Source organism: Herpailurus yagouaroundi, unplaced genomic scaffold (assembly GCF_014898765.1).
Source record: "Herpailurus yagouaroundi ecotype Mexico unplaced genomic scaffold, PumYag 198, whole genome shotgun sequence".
NCBI lineage: Eukaryota > Metazoa > Chordata > Mammalia > Carnivora > Felidae > Herpailurus > Herpailurus yagouaroundi.
The window spans coordinates 32,159,517-32,173,475 of NW_024412429.1; the positions used below are offsets into that span (position 1 = coordinate 32,159,517).

Sequence of the window (13,959 nt, forward strand, 5' to 3'; positions counted from 1 at the left end):
TTAAGCAACATACAAAAACATATAATGATACAATGTCTATCAACGTGTCAAAGTTACGCATTTGAAAACCACTGATTGTATAATACATGGTAGTCATCAAATACCTAGACTTTACGAGATTTGTGAAATGAGAAAATTTTGACGCAGGTGCTGTTCAGACAAGATTTAGCTAAAATAAGAGCACAAAACTATAAAGTATGAAGACATCCTTAGCCATATGAAAAACCACCATAATATATTTTTCAATCTTTGTCGAATGAAGATTTTAACTTCCTGTGCACCACTTAAATCTATGGTTCAATTCCGGGTCAGAACGAAGTAACCCAAATATGCACTCTGTTATATAAAAGGCCAAGAGGATGAAATTACATCTCTCTCTAATAAGGTCCTTTGAAATCCTATACTAAAGTAACTTCGCGGCCAAATTATTTTTCTTCTGTTAATGCTGATTGAGCAGTAAATAATAACCACGAGAAAAACAAACACGTAAAATAAAGGGTTTCACACCTTTGCTTGAGTTTTCTTAAATGACCCCGATCTACCAACTTTAACACAAGCTCAAAGAAAGGCGACTGTTTCCTCAACTGAATTGTCGCAGTTTTCAGGGGGGTAGACTTTAATTCCAATGCGTTAAAAGCTGTATGCAAAAGTATTCAAATGTGAGGGTGGAGGTTGAGACAAATCAGAAGTTGTCATTTCGAAACACAGGGCTGTTGGAATGGCCTTAGCCTGATAAGGTACTTGAGCTTCTGAGCCTCCATTTTTGCATCTGTAAAAATAAAGGCTCTGGAAGGGGTAACCTCTAAAGGTCGCACCACCTGTAGAACAGGCCCTCTGGTAACGGTAATGTGAAAAGACGAAAAAGTGGGTATGACATTTAATGCGAAAGAAATGTGAGTATGTTTTTGAATCCTCCTACAGGTCCTGGCGTAGAAAAGCCAGCAGAGACTCCAAATCAACCTAAGCCATTTTTTTTTAATTGAAGAATAATTAACATATAATATGATATTCATTTCAGGTATACAACACAGTGATTTGACATTTATACACATCAGGAGATAGTCACGACAATAAATCTAGCTGCCATCTGTCACCATACAAGGTTGTTATAAGCCCCTTTTTAAATCAGTAGATTGAAAAATACATACTGTCTATTTTATCACCTTCAGGCTACCCCTTCATATTATTTCTTGTGTGACAGATCTGTGAATTAAAGAAAATGTTAGTAGAAAAAAAATGGGGGTGCCTGGGTGGCTCTGTCAGTCAAGCATCTGACTCTTGATTTTGGCTTAGGTCAAGATCCCAGCGTTGTGGGATCAAGCCCCACAAGCTGACAGTGTGGAGCCTGCTTGGGATTCTCTCTCTCTCTCTCTCTCTCTCTCTCTCTCTCTCTCTCTGTCCCTAAATAAATAAATAAATATTTGTTTAAAAAAAAAAGAAAGAAATGGACACAGATCAAATTTTGTTCTTCTTATGTATGAAAACTTAAAATTTCAAAATTTTGTTGTTGCTGCTGTAGGCATGAGTCAGGGTGGACGACTAAAAAGCACAGGGCATTTTCTTGGCAGACACACCTCACGGTTAATATTGTGGCCTCAGAAGCCAGACTGCCCACTTATAATCTGGCTCCCCAACCTGCTCGCTGAGTCACCCCTTCCCTATAAACTGGCAGATAACAATAGCTCCACTTCATCAAGCCATGAGAATTCACTGAATTAATATACATAAAGCACTTAGAAAGCCCAAGCAAGAGCAACATAAGTGTTAGCAATGAGGCTCTGGGGTTCACGATCAAGTGATAATCCACCGGCCACGTGCATCATCTATAGCGCGTTGGGCAAAATAATGAAAGGCAAGCAAAGTAAGCAGGCAGTGTTTGTCTCCTCTTTTTAAACTCTGGTTTGTTGGTTTTGCAACCTTCCATCCTGCCATCCTGGTTCCTGCCAAGGAAGTTAATGTGAACTTAACATATTTACTCTTATAGGGGTATTTACATTCTAAAAGAGTCTGGACAGAGAAATCAATCCTCAACCCAAGAAGCTATGAGACGACAGAATTTCATGTACTTGAGACGAGTATTTTTCAGTCTGACTCTACCGTCAAATTTGATACAATCACATCTAAGTAAATAGGCTCTTCTTTTTGTCGGACATACTGATACCCAAAGAAAACACGGCAAGCAGTTTCTTCCAAAGATGACAGGCGTTTTCCTCAACCACAAAAGTGTTTATTTTCTCTTGTCTCTTTTTAATGGTTTCAATGTAAAAAAAATAAATACATAAACGTTCAATGCGAACACACCGTCTTAAGTCCTATTCGATGCGACCTACTCCGCTAAAGGAACACTGAAAATATCTCTCAATAATCCACGTGTTGAGTTCTAGGAGATCACCTACCAGTTTTTAAGGTAATAGTTGCTACTAATCTTCTTTATACCACTTAAGTATTTAATCCTACCATGCTCCCATCCACTTCCTGATCTTGTGTGAACAAATGTACTTCCCTCCTATGTTACTAAAAAAATGAATGCCATCAAAGAGGAGCACCTTAGAATATTTAAAACTACGGACATTCCCTAGCATTTTCAGGGGCTGAGGGTGCTATCCTTCCCTCATCCCAACGCTGTCTTCCTCTTCTGGCCTCCACTGAGCCCCACTGTCCCTTCTGCACCAACTTGAGCCCACTGTGTCCTACTCTCCTGTCATCAACCATACACAAGCCTGCTCTTGTTTGAAAAAGGTGCTCCCTTCAATTACTGTTCTGTTTCTCTTGAAACACACAAGCTCCCTCTTACTTTCCCTTCTCTGTGCTGAGCCTCTGAGATGTCTCTTCTTCCCACAACTCAAATGAGGCTGTATTCCAAAGGGCCACCAATGGCCTCCTAATCACCCGAGACAGCCTTTTTCTCAGTCACCATTCTGCTTGACCATTTGAAATGTCAGACAGTGATGGCCCAATTCCTCCTGAAAGCTGTCTTGGTCTGTAGCTCTGAAGACGGTATTACCCCAATCTTCCTTCTGTTTCCCTGTCTCTTTCGACCCATTTTCTTCCTTCCACTTTGCAAACGTGGTATTCTCCCAGGTTTATCCTCATGCTTTTGCCCTTTTTCCAGACATCGTTTCTCCTTATAACAGCACCCCAAGGAAAATACTGTTTCGCTCTACAGGGCCAGCCTGGACATCTCCTCCGTGGCACAACAGAGCTTCACCAGTTGCTATTTGACATGTTGTCTACAGTTCTAAATTCAAACACATCTTTCGCTTTCCTTACGTCGCTGACACCTGCTCCTCGACCGTCTTACTCGTACCTCCTAAACTTGAAGTTCCAGGATAATCTTTGTTCTTTTCTTCTCCACATCTACCACTCACCCTTCCTCTTAGTATCTCTGTTTGGCTGGTTACCAAGCTCGGCAAAGCTTTCTTCTCAAGTTCTTTCCCTTGATTCTTTCCTTGACTTCTTTCCAGTGACACATCACGAGTTTGCACTGGGAGCTGGCCAAGTATGGCCTGCCACATGTTTATGTAAATAAAGCTTTATTAGAACACAGCCATGACCATTCGTGTATGCATCGTTTACGGCTACCCCCACACTCCACTGACAGAGGTAAGTAGTTGGACAGAGACTGGATGGCCAGAAGTCCCCAAATTATTTCCTGTCCTGCCTTTTACAAAAAAAGCTTGCCTCCCTGTTTAGGCCCTTTTCAGCTCACCCACAAACTGCTTCCAGATCCCGCAAGCCATCTTCCACGCCCAGTTTCACACCTTCGCTGACCTTCCCACCATCTGGTTGATTTTCCCAAAACATCATTTAAAAAATACTAGTCTATTGCTCAAAAATTATGTCGCTTTCCATTATGTCCAAGATAAAAGTCCCAAAAGACAGGGTAGAATCGTCCACGTCTCTACACCGCATGTAGTGACAAGCATCAGGCTGGACATCAGGCAACATGTGAATCTCTAAGCTTGACCTCAGAGATCTTTTTTCAGTCTGCTCTCGGGATTTCTCAGCTAGATCTCCCACCGCTCTCCACCTCCGTCCCCACAAAGTTGCCGATTCAGACATTCCAATGCATCCACTGTTTGGGGAAAGACCTTATTGTCTCATACTTTGCACTTTCGAATCTTCATTCCTGCAATTTGCCAGGCCAGGATAGGTCTTCTCGTGTCCGTACGATTATAGTGTCCTTTAAGACCCAGTTAACGCGTGACTCAGCCTATGGATAATTCCTCTTTTCACCTTTCTTAACCAGACTTGCCCTGATGATAGCATAGTACGTATTATTTTCCACTGTTAACTTGGCAAACTTGGCAATGTTATTTTGCTGTCTTGCCTAAATTCTATAGGACCATGTGTTTGCCTTTTTGTCCCAGTTCCCTCTAATTTAGTATAGCATATTACTGTGAATGTTCAGATAAACTTTCTGTTTATCTGCAGTATTCTGCAGGGAACGAATACATAAGCAAGTGACTCGCTGAAAGGAGACATAACAAAGATCAGCGGTTTTCGCTTCCACTCAGAAGACATTTGTCCCCATCGATGGCCATTTTTGATTGTCACTGAAGAGGGAAAGTACGGGAGGGAAGTGGGTGCTACTGACATCTAGTGGGCAGATACCAGAAATGCTTCTACACATCATACACTGCACAAGGCAGTCCTCCCCCCCTCCCCAGTGCAAAGAACCATCTGGCCCAAATTGTCAATAATGCTGGAACTGAGAAACCCCGAGGTAGGTCAATTCTTTGCTAATTTTAGAATGTCTAGAAACCTCATATCTACAGACACAGCAATGAGAAAATAATAATTATTTGCTGACTGATTTCTAGACATTGATGGCTTTTGTTATGTGGATAGAAAATGCAAAGAGGTGAATGATGTCTCAGTATCGATTCAGCTGTATGCTGGCTCTTTCTTCCTTGAGAGAGGTGAACCCAGTACCTAGTAATGCAGATATGATATGTGATTGTTGGAAAGTTTGGAAGCAAGCACATCAAAAGAAACGTCACTGGCTGTAGCAACGTACAGGTGGGGCATAACACAGGGTTTATAGGTATTATAACAGTAGGATCAAACAACCACCTTACATAAACTGTCGTCTCCTTAACCTCTAGATATGGGCGTCCCAGAACTCAGTCCTTTTCATTGTCTCCATCTAGACTTACTCTCTTCATGATCTCAACCAAAACTTCTTTAAATGTCACACATCTCCTGAAGCCTTCCCAATTTATATTTCAAGCCCAATCTTCACTCCCGGGTCCCAAATGGTTACATCGAACTGACTTCCTAACATTTCCACTCATATGTCTAATACCGGGTAAAACTTAATATGTCTCTATGAACTCAGTTGCTTAATACTCTCCCAGAAATCTGTTCTCCGTGCAGTCTCAGCGATGCAACATCCTTCAATCTTAGGGTTCTGCCATCTTTACCTGAAGCCTCCCCTCCATTCTTCATGCTAGCAGAACATACAGACCAAAGAATCACACAGCAGCGTCACACTGCCTCAACCTGGAAATGATACACACATCACTTCCCTTTGCATTTCATTCACCAAAACAAGCCATATGGTCCTGTCTACATGTAAGGAGGTTAGAAAGTATGGTTCCCAATGCACCAGAGAAGAGGAGTATGAAACCAGATTGGGGAAGACACAGCAATGTCTCCATTACCACGTTTAAAACTGAGCTCTTAGTCTCCACTCTCCACCTGTTCCTTCTACGTCCACCCATCTCAGCAAATGCCAACGCCGTCCTTCCCGTTGCTCAGGACACAAACCTTGAAATCATCTTTGACTCCTTTCTCTCACAACCCCTATCCAACCCATCAGCGAGTCCTCTGTCTCCACCTTCAAGACATATCCTGAATCCTACCGTTTCACACCACCTTCCCACTGCTGTCTTGTCCATTCCACATCTGGACACTAACAACAACCCAACTGCTACCCTTGTCATCGTTCTGTCATTCTCAGTACAGCAGACGGGGTGATCTTTTAAAAGCTTAAGTCACGTCATGTCGTCCCTAAGCTCCAAACTTTCCAATTGCTTCACACAACACTTAGGTTAAAGCTCAAGTTCTTAAAATGGCCTAACCCCCCTACAAAATCTGTACTCTCCACCTCACACTTCCATCCTGATTACCTCTTTATGTCCACCTTGTGTTCTCCACCAGTGCCATCAACACCGGCCTCCTTTCTATCCCTCAAACACACCAGGCATGTGGCCACCTCACAGTTTTCACAGTAGCTGTTTCCTCCAACTAAACTCACTTTCCCCAGATGCCCTAAGGCTTGCTCCTTCACCTCCTTCAAACCTTTGTGGAAATGCTATTTCCTCAGTAAGATTCTCTGACTTCCCCCCCAAAACTGCAACCATCCCTACCCACCTACCTTGCCCCCAGAACTTCCTCTCCCCCCTCCTATTTTATTTGGTTTTCCTCCTTGCATTTATTAGTATCCAACATACTATAGTTGTTTACTGTTTGTCTCCCCCAACTAGAATACAAACTCCATGGAATCGTAATAACATTCCCATTTTGTCCACCATGGGTTTCTTTTTTTTTTTTTTTTAATTTTTTATTTTATTTTTGAGAGACAGAGAGAGACAGAGCACGAGTGGAGGAGGGGCAGAGAGAGAGGGAGACACAGAATCCAAAGCAGGCTCCAAGCTCTGAGCTGTCAGCACAGAGCTTTGTAAAGTGGGGCTCGAGCCCACAAACCGTGAGATCAAGACCTGAGCCGAAGTTGAATGCTTAACTGACTGAGCCACCCAGGCACCCCACCCACTGTGGGTTTCTAATATCTAAAACCATGTTTCAAATACAGTTTTTCACAAATATTCACAGAATAAATTAGTTGCCACTGTCCAAAGCTCATTTTAAAATAACTTTAGAACTCAATGTAACATCTTACAATCTTATATTAAACTCAATCTTGTATTAAACTTATACTGGGGGGGGGTACGACAGGAATGGTATTATATTTATCTTTTAATCCTTAGTTTAGCAAAGTTCCTGACAGGCAATGAGGAATCTGTAAATATTTCTTTAATCGAGTTTGTTGGATTATCATTCAATTTTCATACATACTGCTACCTTATGACTGTCTGCTCAAAATATTTAGTAAAGAAGGTTGTGCAGTGGATTAGTAACCATGGTAGAATAACTTCTATTTCTCACCAAGACCCCAGATATCTAAAATGTTTGCTTTTCATTCTAATAAGTTGAGATCAAGTTGAGTTTTAATGCATGTTCCAAGACATCAAATGTATCAAAGGGCTTAAAACCATTTAAATTGATCAAAGCAGGTAAGATAATACACTTAGCAGCATGGTTTCTGGAAGAAGATGGCACGAACTCACATTCCACTAGCACAGAGTTCTAGCTGTCATGGCCTTGAATGAGATCTCTAAGTTCAGCTTCAGTATCTTCTTCTTTCAAAGAAGAGTCATGACAGAGCCTGACATTGAGGGTAGTTTAATGAGATGAGTCACATAAAGCACTATCAATGGACACAAGCTCTTTTCATCAGCCAACATTGCCCATTCGCTGTATACCTTACAGCAAACGTGACATGATGTTCATTTTGCCATTTCTCAGAATTGCTAAGGCCTGAAAGAAATAGATAACATTTCTATCACAAACAAGTGATTTTCATTCTAATTCATAAGACAGAATTATTGGACAATCTATATACCGTATGTAAGTTGCAAGTTCTGAGAAGAGACTTTAGGTACCTAAAGATGTCATAGCTCTTATCTGCATCTACGGTACCCAAACCCAGTGCTCAAAGCTGCTGACAACTATTCGGCCCAGGATCAGCAGGTGTGAGGCTCCACACCATTCCTCCTCCTAATTAAGTCCATGGCAGACTGCACTAAGTTGATAATGTTTCTCTTTCGTTGAGCCAGGAGGTACCTTTAGGTTCTTTCTCAACGGCGACTACTACTAACCAACTGATCACAGGTGACAGAAGAAAAGCCTAATATTTCCTCTCCAGATCACATGGCAAATGATATGCAATCACAATCCATACTCTGTATGATATGGGGCTCTCCCTCTATAGACAAGTGTATTCTCAAATTTGTGGGAAGGTTTTAATAAAATTAAATTATAATCTTAGAAGGTTTTATAGATAATTCATGGAATCTTCTTTTGAATCCTTATCAATTCACGTGAAGATACAGAAATTCAAAGTTAGAAAATTGTTCAAAGTGAAACAGTAAGCCTTAGCAACTAATACAAATTAAAAATCAAATTTACTGGGGTGCCTGGGTGGCTCAGTCTGTTAAGCCTCAACTCTTCACGTTTGGCTTGTGTCATGATCCCAAGGTCATGAGATTGAGCCCTACATAAGGGCTCGGGCAAGAGCATGGAGCCTGCTTGGGATTCTCTCTCTCTCTCTCTCTCTCTCTCTCTCTCTCTCTCATTCTCATTATCTGTCTCTGCCCCTCCACTGCTCATTTCTCTCTCTCTCAAAATAAATAAACAAACTTTTTAAAAAATCAAATTTACTGTATCTACTTTTCAGGTACTCTATTATATAATTGCAAAGTAAAGATGTAATTGGCAACTGGGAGTTACAACACTTTTGAAAGGAATTCAACTTTAAGCAAAAGTCCATTGAACTCTCAAATATATGGTCCAGTTGGTTGGCGGAAAAAAAATACATGTTGTGAACATGATTCCTTTGCCTAGTTTAAAGGCTAAGTTCTTGCTAATGGATTTGCAGCGTCAAAAGTAATTTGATTTTGGTTAGAACAGAATAAAATACATTGCATGCAAGCTGCTGAAATTGGTTTAGAGCACCTAAGAAAAAAGCAATCAAATGATGGGATTCCAGGATTTTGACAATGTCAGGTGATCAAAAATGAAAAAATGATTTAAACTGAAATTAACAAAAATAAGTATTTTACAGCATGGGGCTAAAACACTGACAGAAATTGGTGACACTGAAGCTCTACATCTAAAGGGTAATTTGGATGATCTATTCAATTCCATGTAACAACTAGAAACCTGTCCAAAAGACTCCTAAAACAGCACAGGTTTTAAAGCTGGGCTAGTGGCTATAATCAAAATGATCCAGAGAATCTCTAAGAACTAAGAGCTGACGAATAATCCAAAGGGAGATTATTTGGTATTCTAAGGGAGAAACACTGGCACAGAAAAGAGATTAATTTATTTAACTAACTCTAGAATTTTAATTCACACTATTAACAGGTTTGATGCAAAAAAATAAATACTATTACTAGCTACAAATATATATAAACTTCTAAAAATATTGCTGCAATGTATGTTTATAATATGGATCCAAAGGACGTGAATCTAGACCTCACTAACCAATATATTTCATCAATAATACAAGTTAAGTGATTCACTAACAATGTTGACATATGTAGGAATATTCAGGTCTTTAATGTCTAATATTAGGGAATGCTACCCTATAGTAAACTGTAACTTCCTCATTCTCCCTCAATTTACTTAGCAGCTACTAATGTTTTACAGCATAACAGACAGTACTTAAAATTCACACGCAGTATTTTTTTTTCCAAAACTCCTAGCTTGACGATGAATTTAGCCCATACTCCCTCTCACTTTGACGTGAATGACTCAGATGAGAAAAAAAAAAATCTATGGGAATATTCACTACCGAAACAGGACTTCAAAATATCTCAAAATATAAGGGTACTATAGATATTAGAAAAACAGTAAATACTGCTCAGCCTTTATTTGAATACAGGGAATATAACATATTCCACAATACCAAAGAAACTTCTGATAATTAGTATAGGTACCATTACATATAATCTAGATTCATATTTCTTTCTGTTAATAAGAACAACATTTAGTTTAAAACTTTAGTAAGCTATAACTGTATGTGAAACTGCTTCTAAATAATTATGAAGTTCTAATATAGAATTTCAGACAAACATGAAAACTAAACCTTACTTTAACTGCTGACCTCTTAAAATTCCCTAGACCCTCTCAGCCACACTGCAAAATAAAATCCAGATATAATGCAAAAAAAAAATGTATTTAAGAACCAAAAACTCTGTTTTGATTACATGCTGTTAAAAGAGTATTATATGCTATGTGCAATTTTTTAAAAATGTAAGTGGAACATGAATTCGTGAGTCAGTAATCCGTTCTGAGAATAATATTTTGGTTTCTGAAATTCACCAGGCTACTCAGTAACATACCTTAGTAAGTAACAGTATATATAAGCTTTTGAAGAAAACATTCATTAAATGTCAGCAAGAATTGTGCTAAGAGGTAAGGCTACAAGATGAACAAGATGCGCTATTACGCTTAAGTAGTTTATAATCCAGTAGAAAGGTAAATAAACAGATAAGATTTCAGTTCTGTGGGGTAAGTCCTGGGATAGAGGTAAATGCCACTGGCAGCAGATGGTGGAGGCCCCTGACCCAGCATGGCTGGCGGCCTGGGGAAGAAAGGCAATCTGAGAGGCTTGCTCAGAGGGAGGGAGACCCAGAGTGAGTGTTCCAGATTTACAAGCAACCCGGGTGGGTAGCAAAGGCACAGAAACCTCAGAGAACCTGCAAGATGCAGGGAACTGAAAGAAGTCAGAAGTCGTGCAGGAGAGATACGGGTGAGCAACTGAGCCTGTGTGCTTTACTGCACACTTGAAACTCTCTCCCGAGGGCAAGAAAGGGCCTGTGACCGGTACGAAGTGGAACAGAGACATGACCCACTTGTATTTTAGAAAGACCACTCTAGAAGCAACTTAAAGCAGAAAAAGACAGTCAAGAGATGAAATTGAGACCCAAAATAGGAGCTGGAGCAGAGAAAACAGCTTTGAGGGGTTTTAAAAATTAAGAATAGACAGGAGTTTGGGGGCGCCTGGGTGGCTCAGTCGGGTAAGCGTCCGACTTCGGTTCAGGTCATGATTTCGCAGTTCCTAAGTTCGAGCCCCGCGTCGGGCTCTGTGCTGATGGCTCAGAGCCTGGAGCCTGCTTCGAATTCTGTGTCTCCCCCTCTCTCTGCCCCTCCCCCACTCATGCTCTGTCTGTCTCTCTCAAATATAGATAAACAATAAAATATTTTTTTTTAATTTTTTTTTCAACGTTCATTTATTTTTGGGACAGAGAGAGACAGAGCATGAACGGGGGAGGGGCAGAGAGAGAGAGAGACGCAGAATCGGAAGCAGGCTCCAGGCTCCGAGCCATCTGCCCAGAGCCCGACGCAGGGCTCGAACTCCTGGACTGCGAGATCGTGACCTGGCTGAAGTCGGACGCTTAACCGACTGCGCCACCCAGGCGCCCCCCCAATAAAATATTTTTTAAAAAAATTGGAGTGTGAATGGGGATGAAGGAAAAAAGCATGACTACCTGCTTTTTGACTTAATCTACTCTGTAGCTGAGGATGCCATCCACGGAGGCCATGGAAAGTACTGGAACAGAGGAGAAAGGGAGAAAACTGGGAGAAGGGAGTTTGTGAGTTTAGTTCATATGCTGAGTTTGTAAACTATGAACTTCCAGGCAGGGATATGTGCCAGAAGGTAACTAGATATGCAAGAACCATCCCATACCCTTTAAAGATCATCTGAATATGTCAGGTAATTGTAAGAACAGCTAAGGTTGACCAAGTTTCTACTCTAAGCCGGGCATATGCCAAACCTTTCATGTGACTTCTTTCTTTCTTTTTTTTTTTTTATTTTTATTTTTTTTATTTTTGAGAAACAGAGTGAGACAAAGCCAGAGTGGGAGTGGGGAAGGGGGAGGGGCGGAGAGAGGAGACACAAAATCCCAAGCAGGCTCCAGGCTCTGAGCCATCAGCACAGAGCCTGATGCGGGGCTCGAACCCACAAACTGTGAGATCGTGACCTGAGCCCAAGTCGGACGCTCAACTGACTGAGCCACCCAGGCGCCCCTCATATAACTTCTTTTTATCATCCTCCCTACTCTACAGATGAGGAAGAGTTTAACTGCCTAATGGTTACAAAGTATTTAAGTGTCATGGATTTCTGATTTTAAGCTCAAGTCCCTACCCACTATATGATGCTGTATCATGCAAACTCCATGACAGATTTTAAGACCAGATAAAGGTGGGTTCAATTCTAATCTCTGCTACTTACCAGTTGTGTGACCTTGATACTCTCCAAGCCTTAGTTTCCTTATCTGTAAAATGGTGACCATAACAATTACATGGTAAGAAGATGGTAAGGATCGGAGAGAGCATACAGAAAATGCTAGATTCAGTCTATATGTACAATAACTAGCACCCACTTGTTAGATCTATGCCCAAAGAAAGAAGTTTTCTATGATCTGAGCAAATTCCCTTTCATCTTATTATGAACTTTCTTTTAATTGTACCCTATTTGAGCTTTATCTTAGTAAATATGAAGTATTATTTTTCAAAATATTTACAACCTTAATATACTCTGTAAAATTTAATGTCACTTAAAAATTTCACTCAGAAATCATTTCAAGGCAAAGGGGTTGAATCAGGTTTTGTTGTTTGTTTTGTTTTGTTTGCCATTTTTATAGTGATGAATGTCAAAATAAGAAAACCCCAAAGCCATAAGGCATGTTGATGTTCTGGAAAGAGCTTTGGACTTGGAGTCAGAAGACCTGTGTGAAGTCCCAACTCTGACGTTTACTAGCCATGGCATTACGGGCAAGTCATTTCACAGTCCCAAGAGTTCCTTTGCACATGTACAAGATGAGATGCACAGATTGGCCTAGATGTTCTTCTAAGTCTGAGGAACTTGAAGAAAAAAGGCTTTGGGATGTTTACAAAATCGAAGCCATTAAAAGTCATTAACACTTGACACAAACTTCAAGCTTCCTGTGTTTTAAACCAGAAGTGACCTATCTCCACTTCGATGGCCTATCAAACCACTCCACGCATCAGGAGCTTCCAATTTGACTTTGACCAGACCTACGATAACCCTCAGGTGGTGAGTTCAAAGTGAGACATGGGGATACGGAAGTGGGGAGGGGGGGGCATTCTTTCCTTCTCTCAAAGTCTCCTCCGTCCTCACCACAAATTCAGCGGCTGAGTTTGAGCTTAGAGGCCAGGAGGCCACACTAGATTTCTGCTTTTCAAACCTGGCTGCACATCAGCAACACTAGGAACTTAAAAAACAAAAAACAAAAAACAACAAAAAACACTTTGTGTTAATGCTGAGCTCCACAACTCTGAAACAACACTGGAGGATACTACGTATGATTTACAAATGCCAGGTTTCTCTTTGTAAAAAGTGGTACAAAGCATCTTGTGTAATAACCTCATTTGAATGGTACACATTAAAACATATCCCTTTAACCTCCGCAACCCTGAAAAAAAAAAACTCATTCTTGAGGATACACGCACAACGAAATCAACCTCCCAAGTCTGCAGGCACTGCACCTGTGTTAGGTCTGAAAGTTCGATGTCCGGGGCAACCCCAGGGTCTCTGGGAAACAGGGACAGTTAGTCAATCTCTCTCTCTCTCTCTCTCTCTCTCTCTCTCTCTCACACACACACACACACACACACACACACACACACACACACACACTTTTAAGTAACCTTCAGTGTGTGAGAACAAAGTATAGATCAGCAGTGGCCCTCTCATGAAGCAGCACCACTAAAACGACATCATTATTCACTCAGGGACTTATATGGTGTCACTTACAGCCCTCTGACACCACTGGGATCCATTAAACATGCAACGGTGTGGGTGTCACCATCATGCTATCATCCATTTTGTTAGCGTCCACACTACGATAACCAGCATTTAAAAAAAAATAACTACTTGGACGCACCTGCTGCCTAATTGCTATTTGTCTCGTCAGGCAATTTCTGAAAGAACAGCATCTCTACTGTTTGACAGATTTTTTTTTTTACCCTTTCTTGGTTTCGTATTTTTTTTCTGTTCCATTTTTCCTATAACGATGCCATGTGACGTTAAATAATACGATAATATATAATGAAATTAGACAATGGTCTTGTCCGTTTGTTAAC

The 13,959-nt window shown here is 40.7% G+C and overlaps 1 protein-coding gene across 14 annotated transcripts in view; it reads right to left on the bottom strand.

Moving 5' to 3' along the window:
• EYA4 (EYA transcriptional coactivator and phosphatase 4) overlaps positions 1-13,959 on the bottom strand; it is a 316,035-nt gene that overhangs the window by 233,625 nt on the left and 68,451 nt on the right. The window lies entirely within an intron of this gene.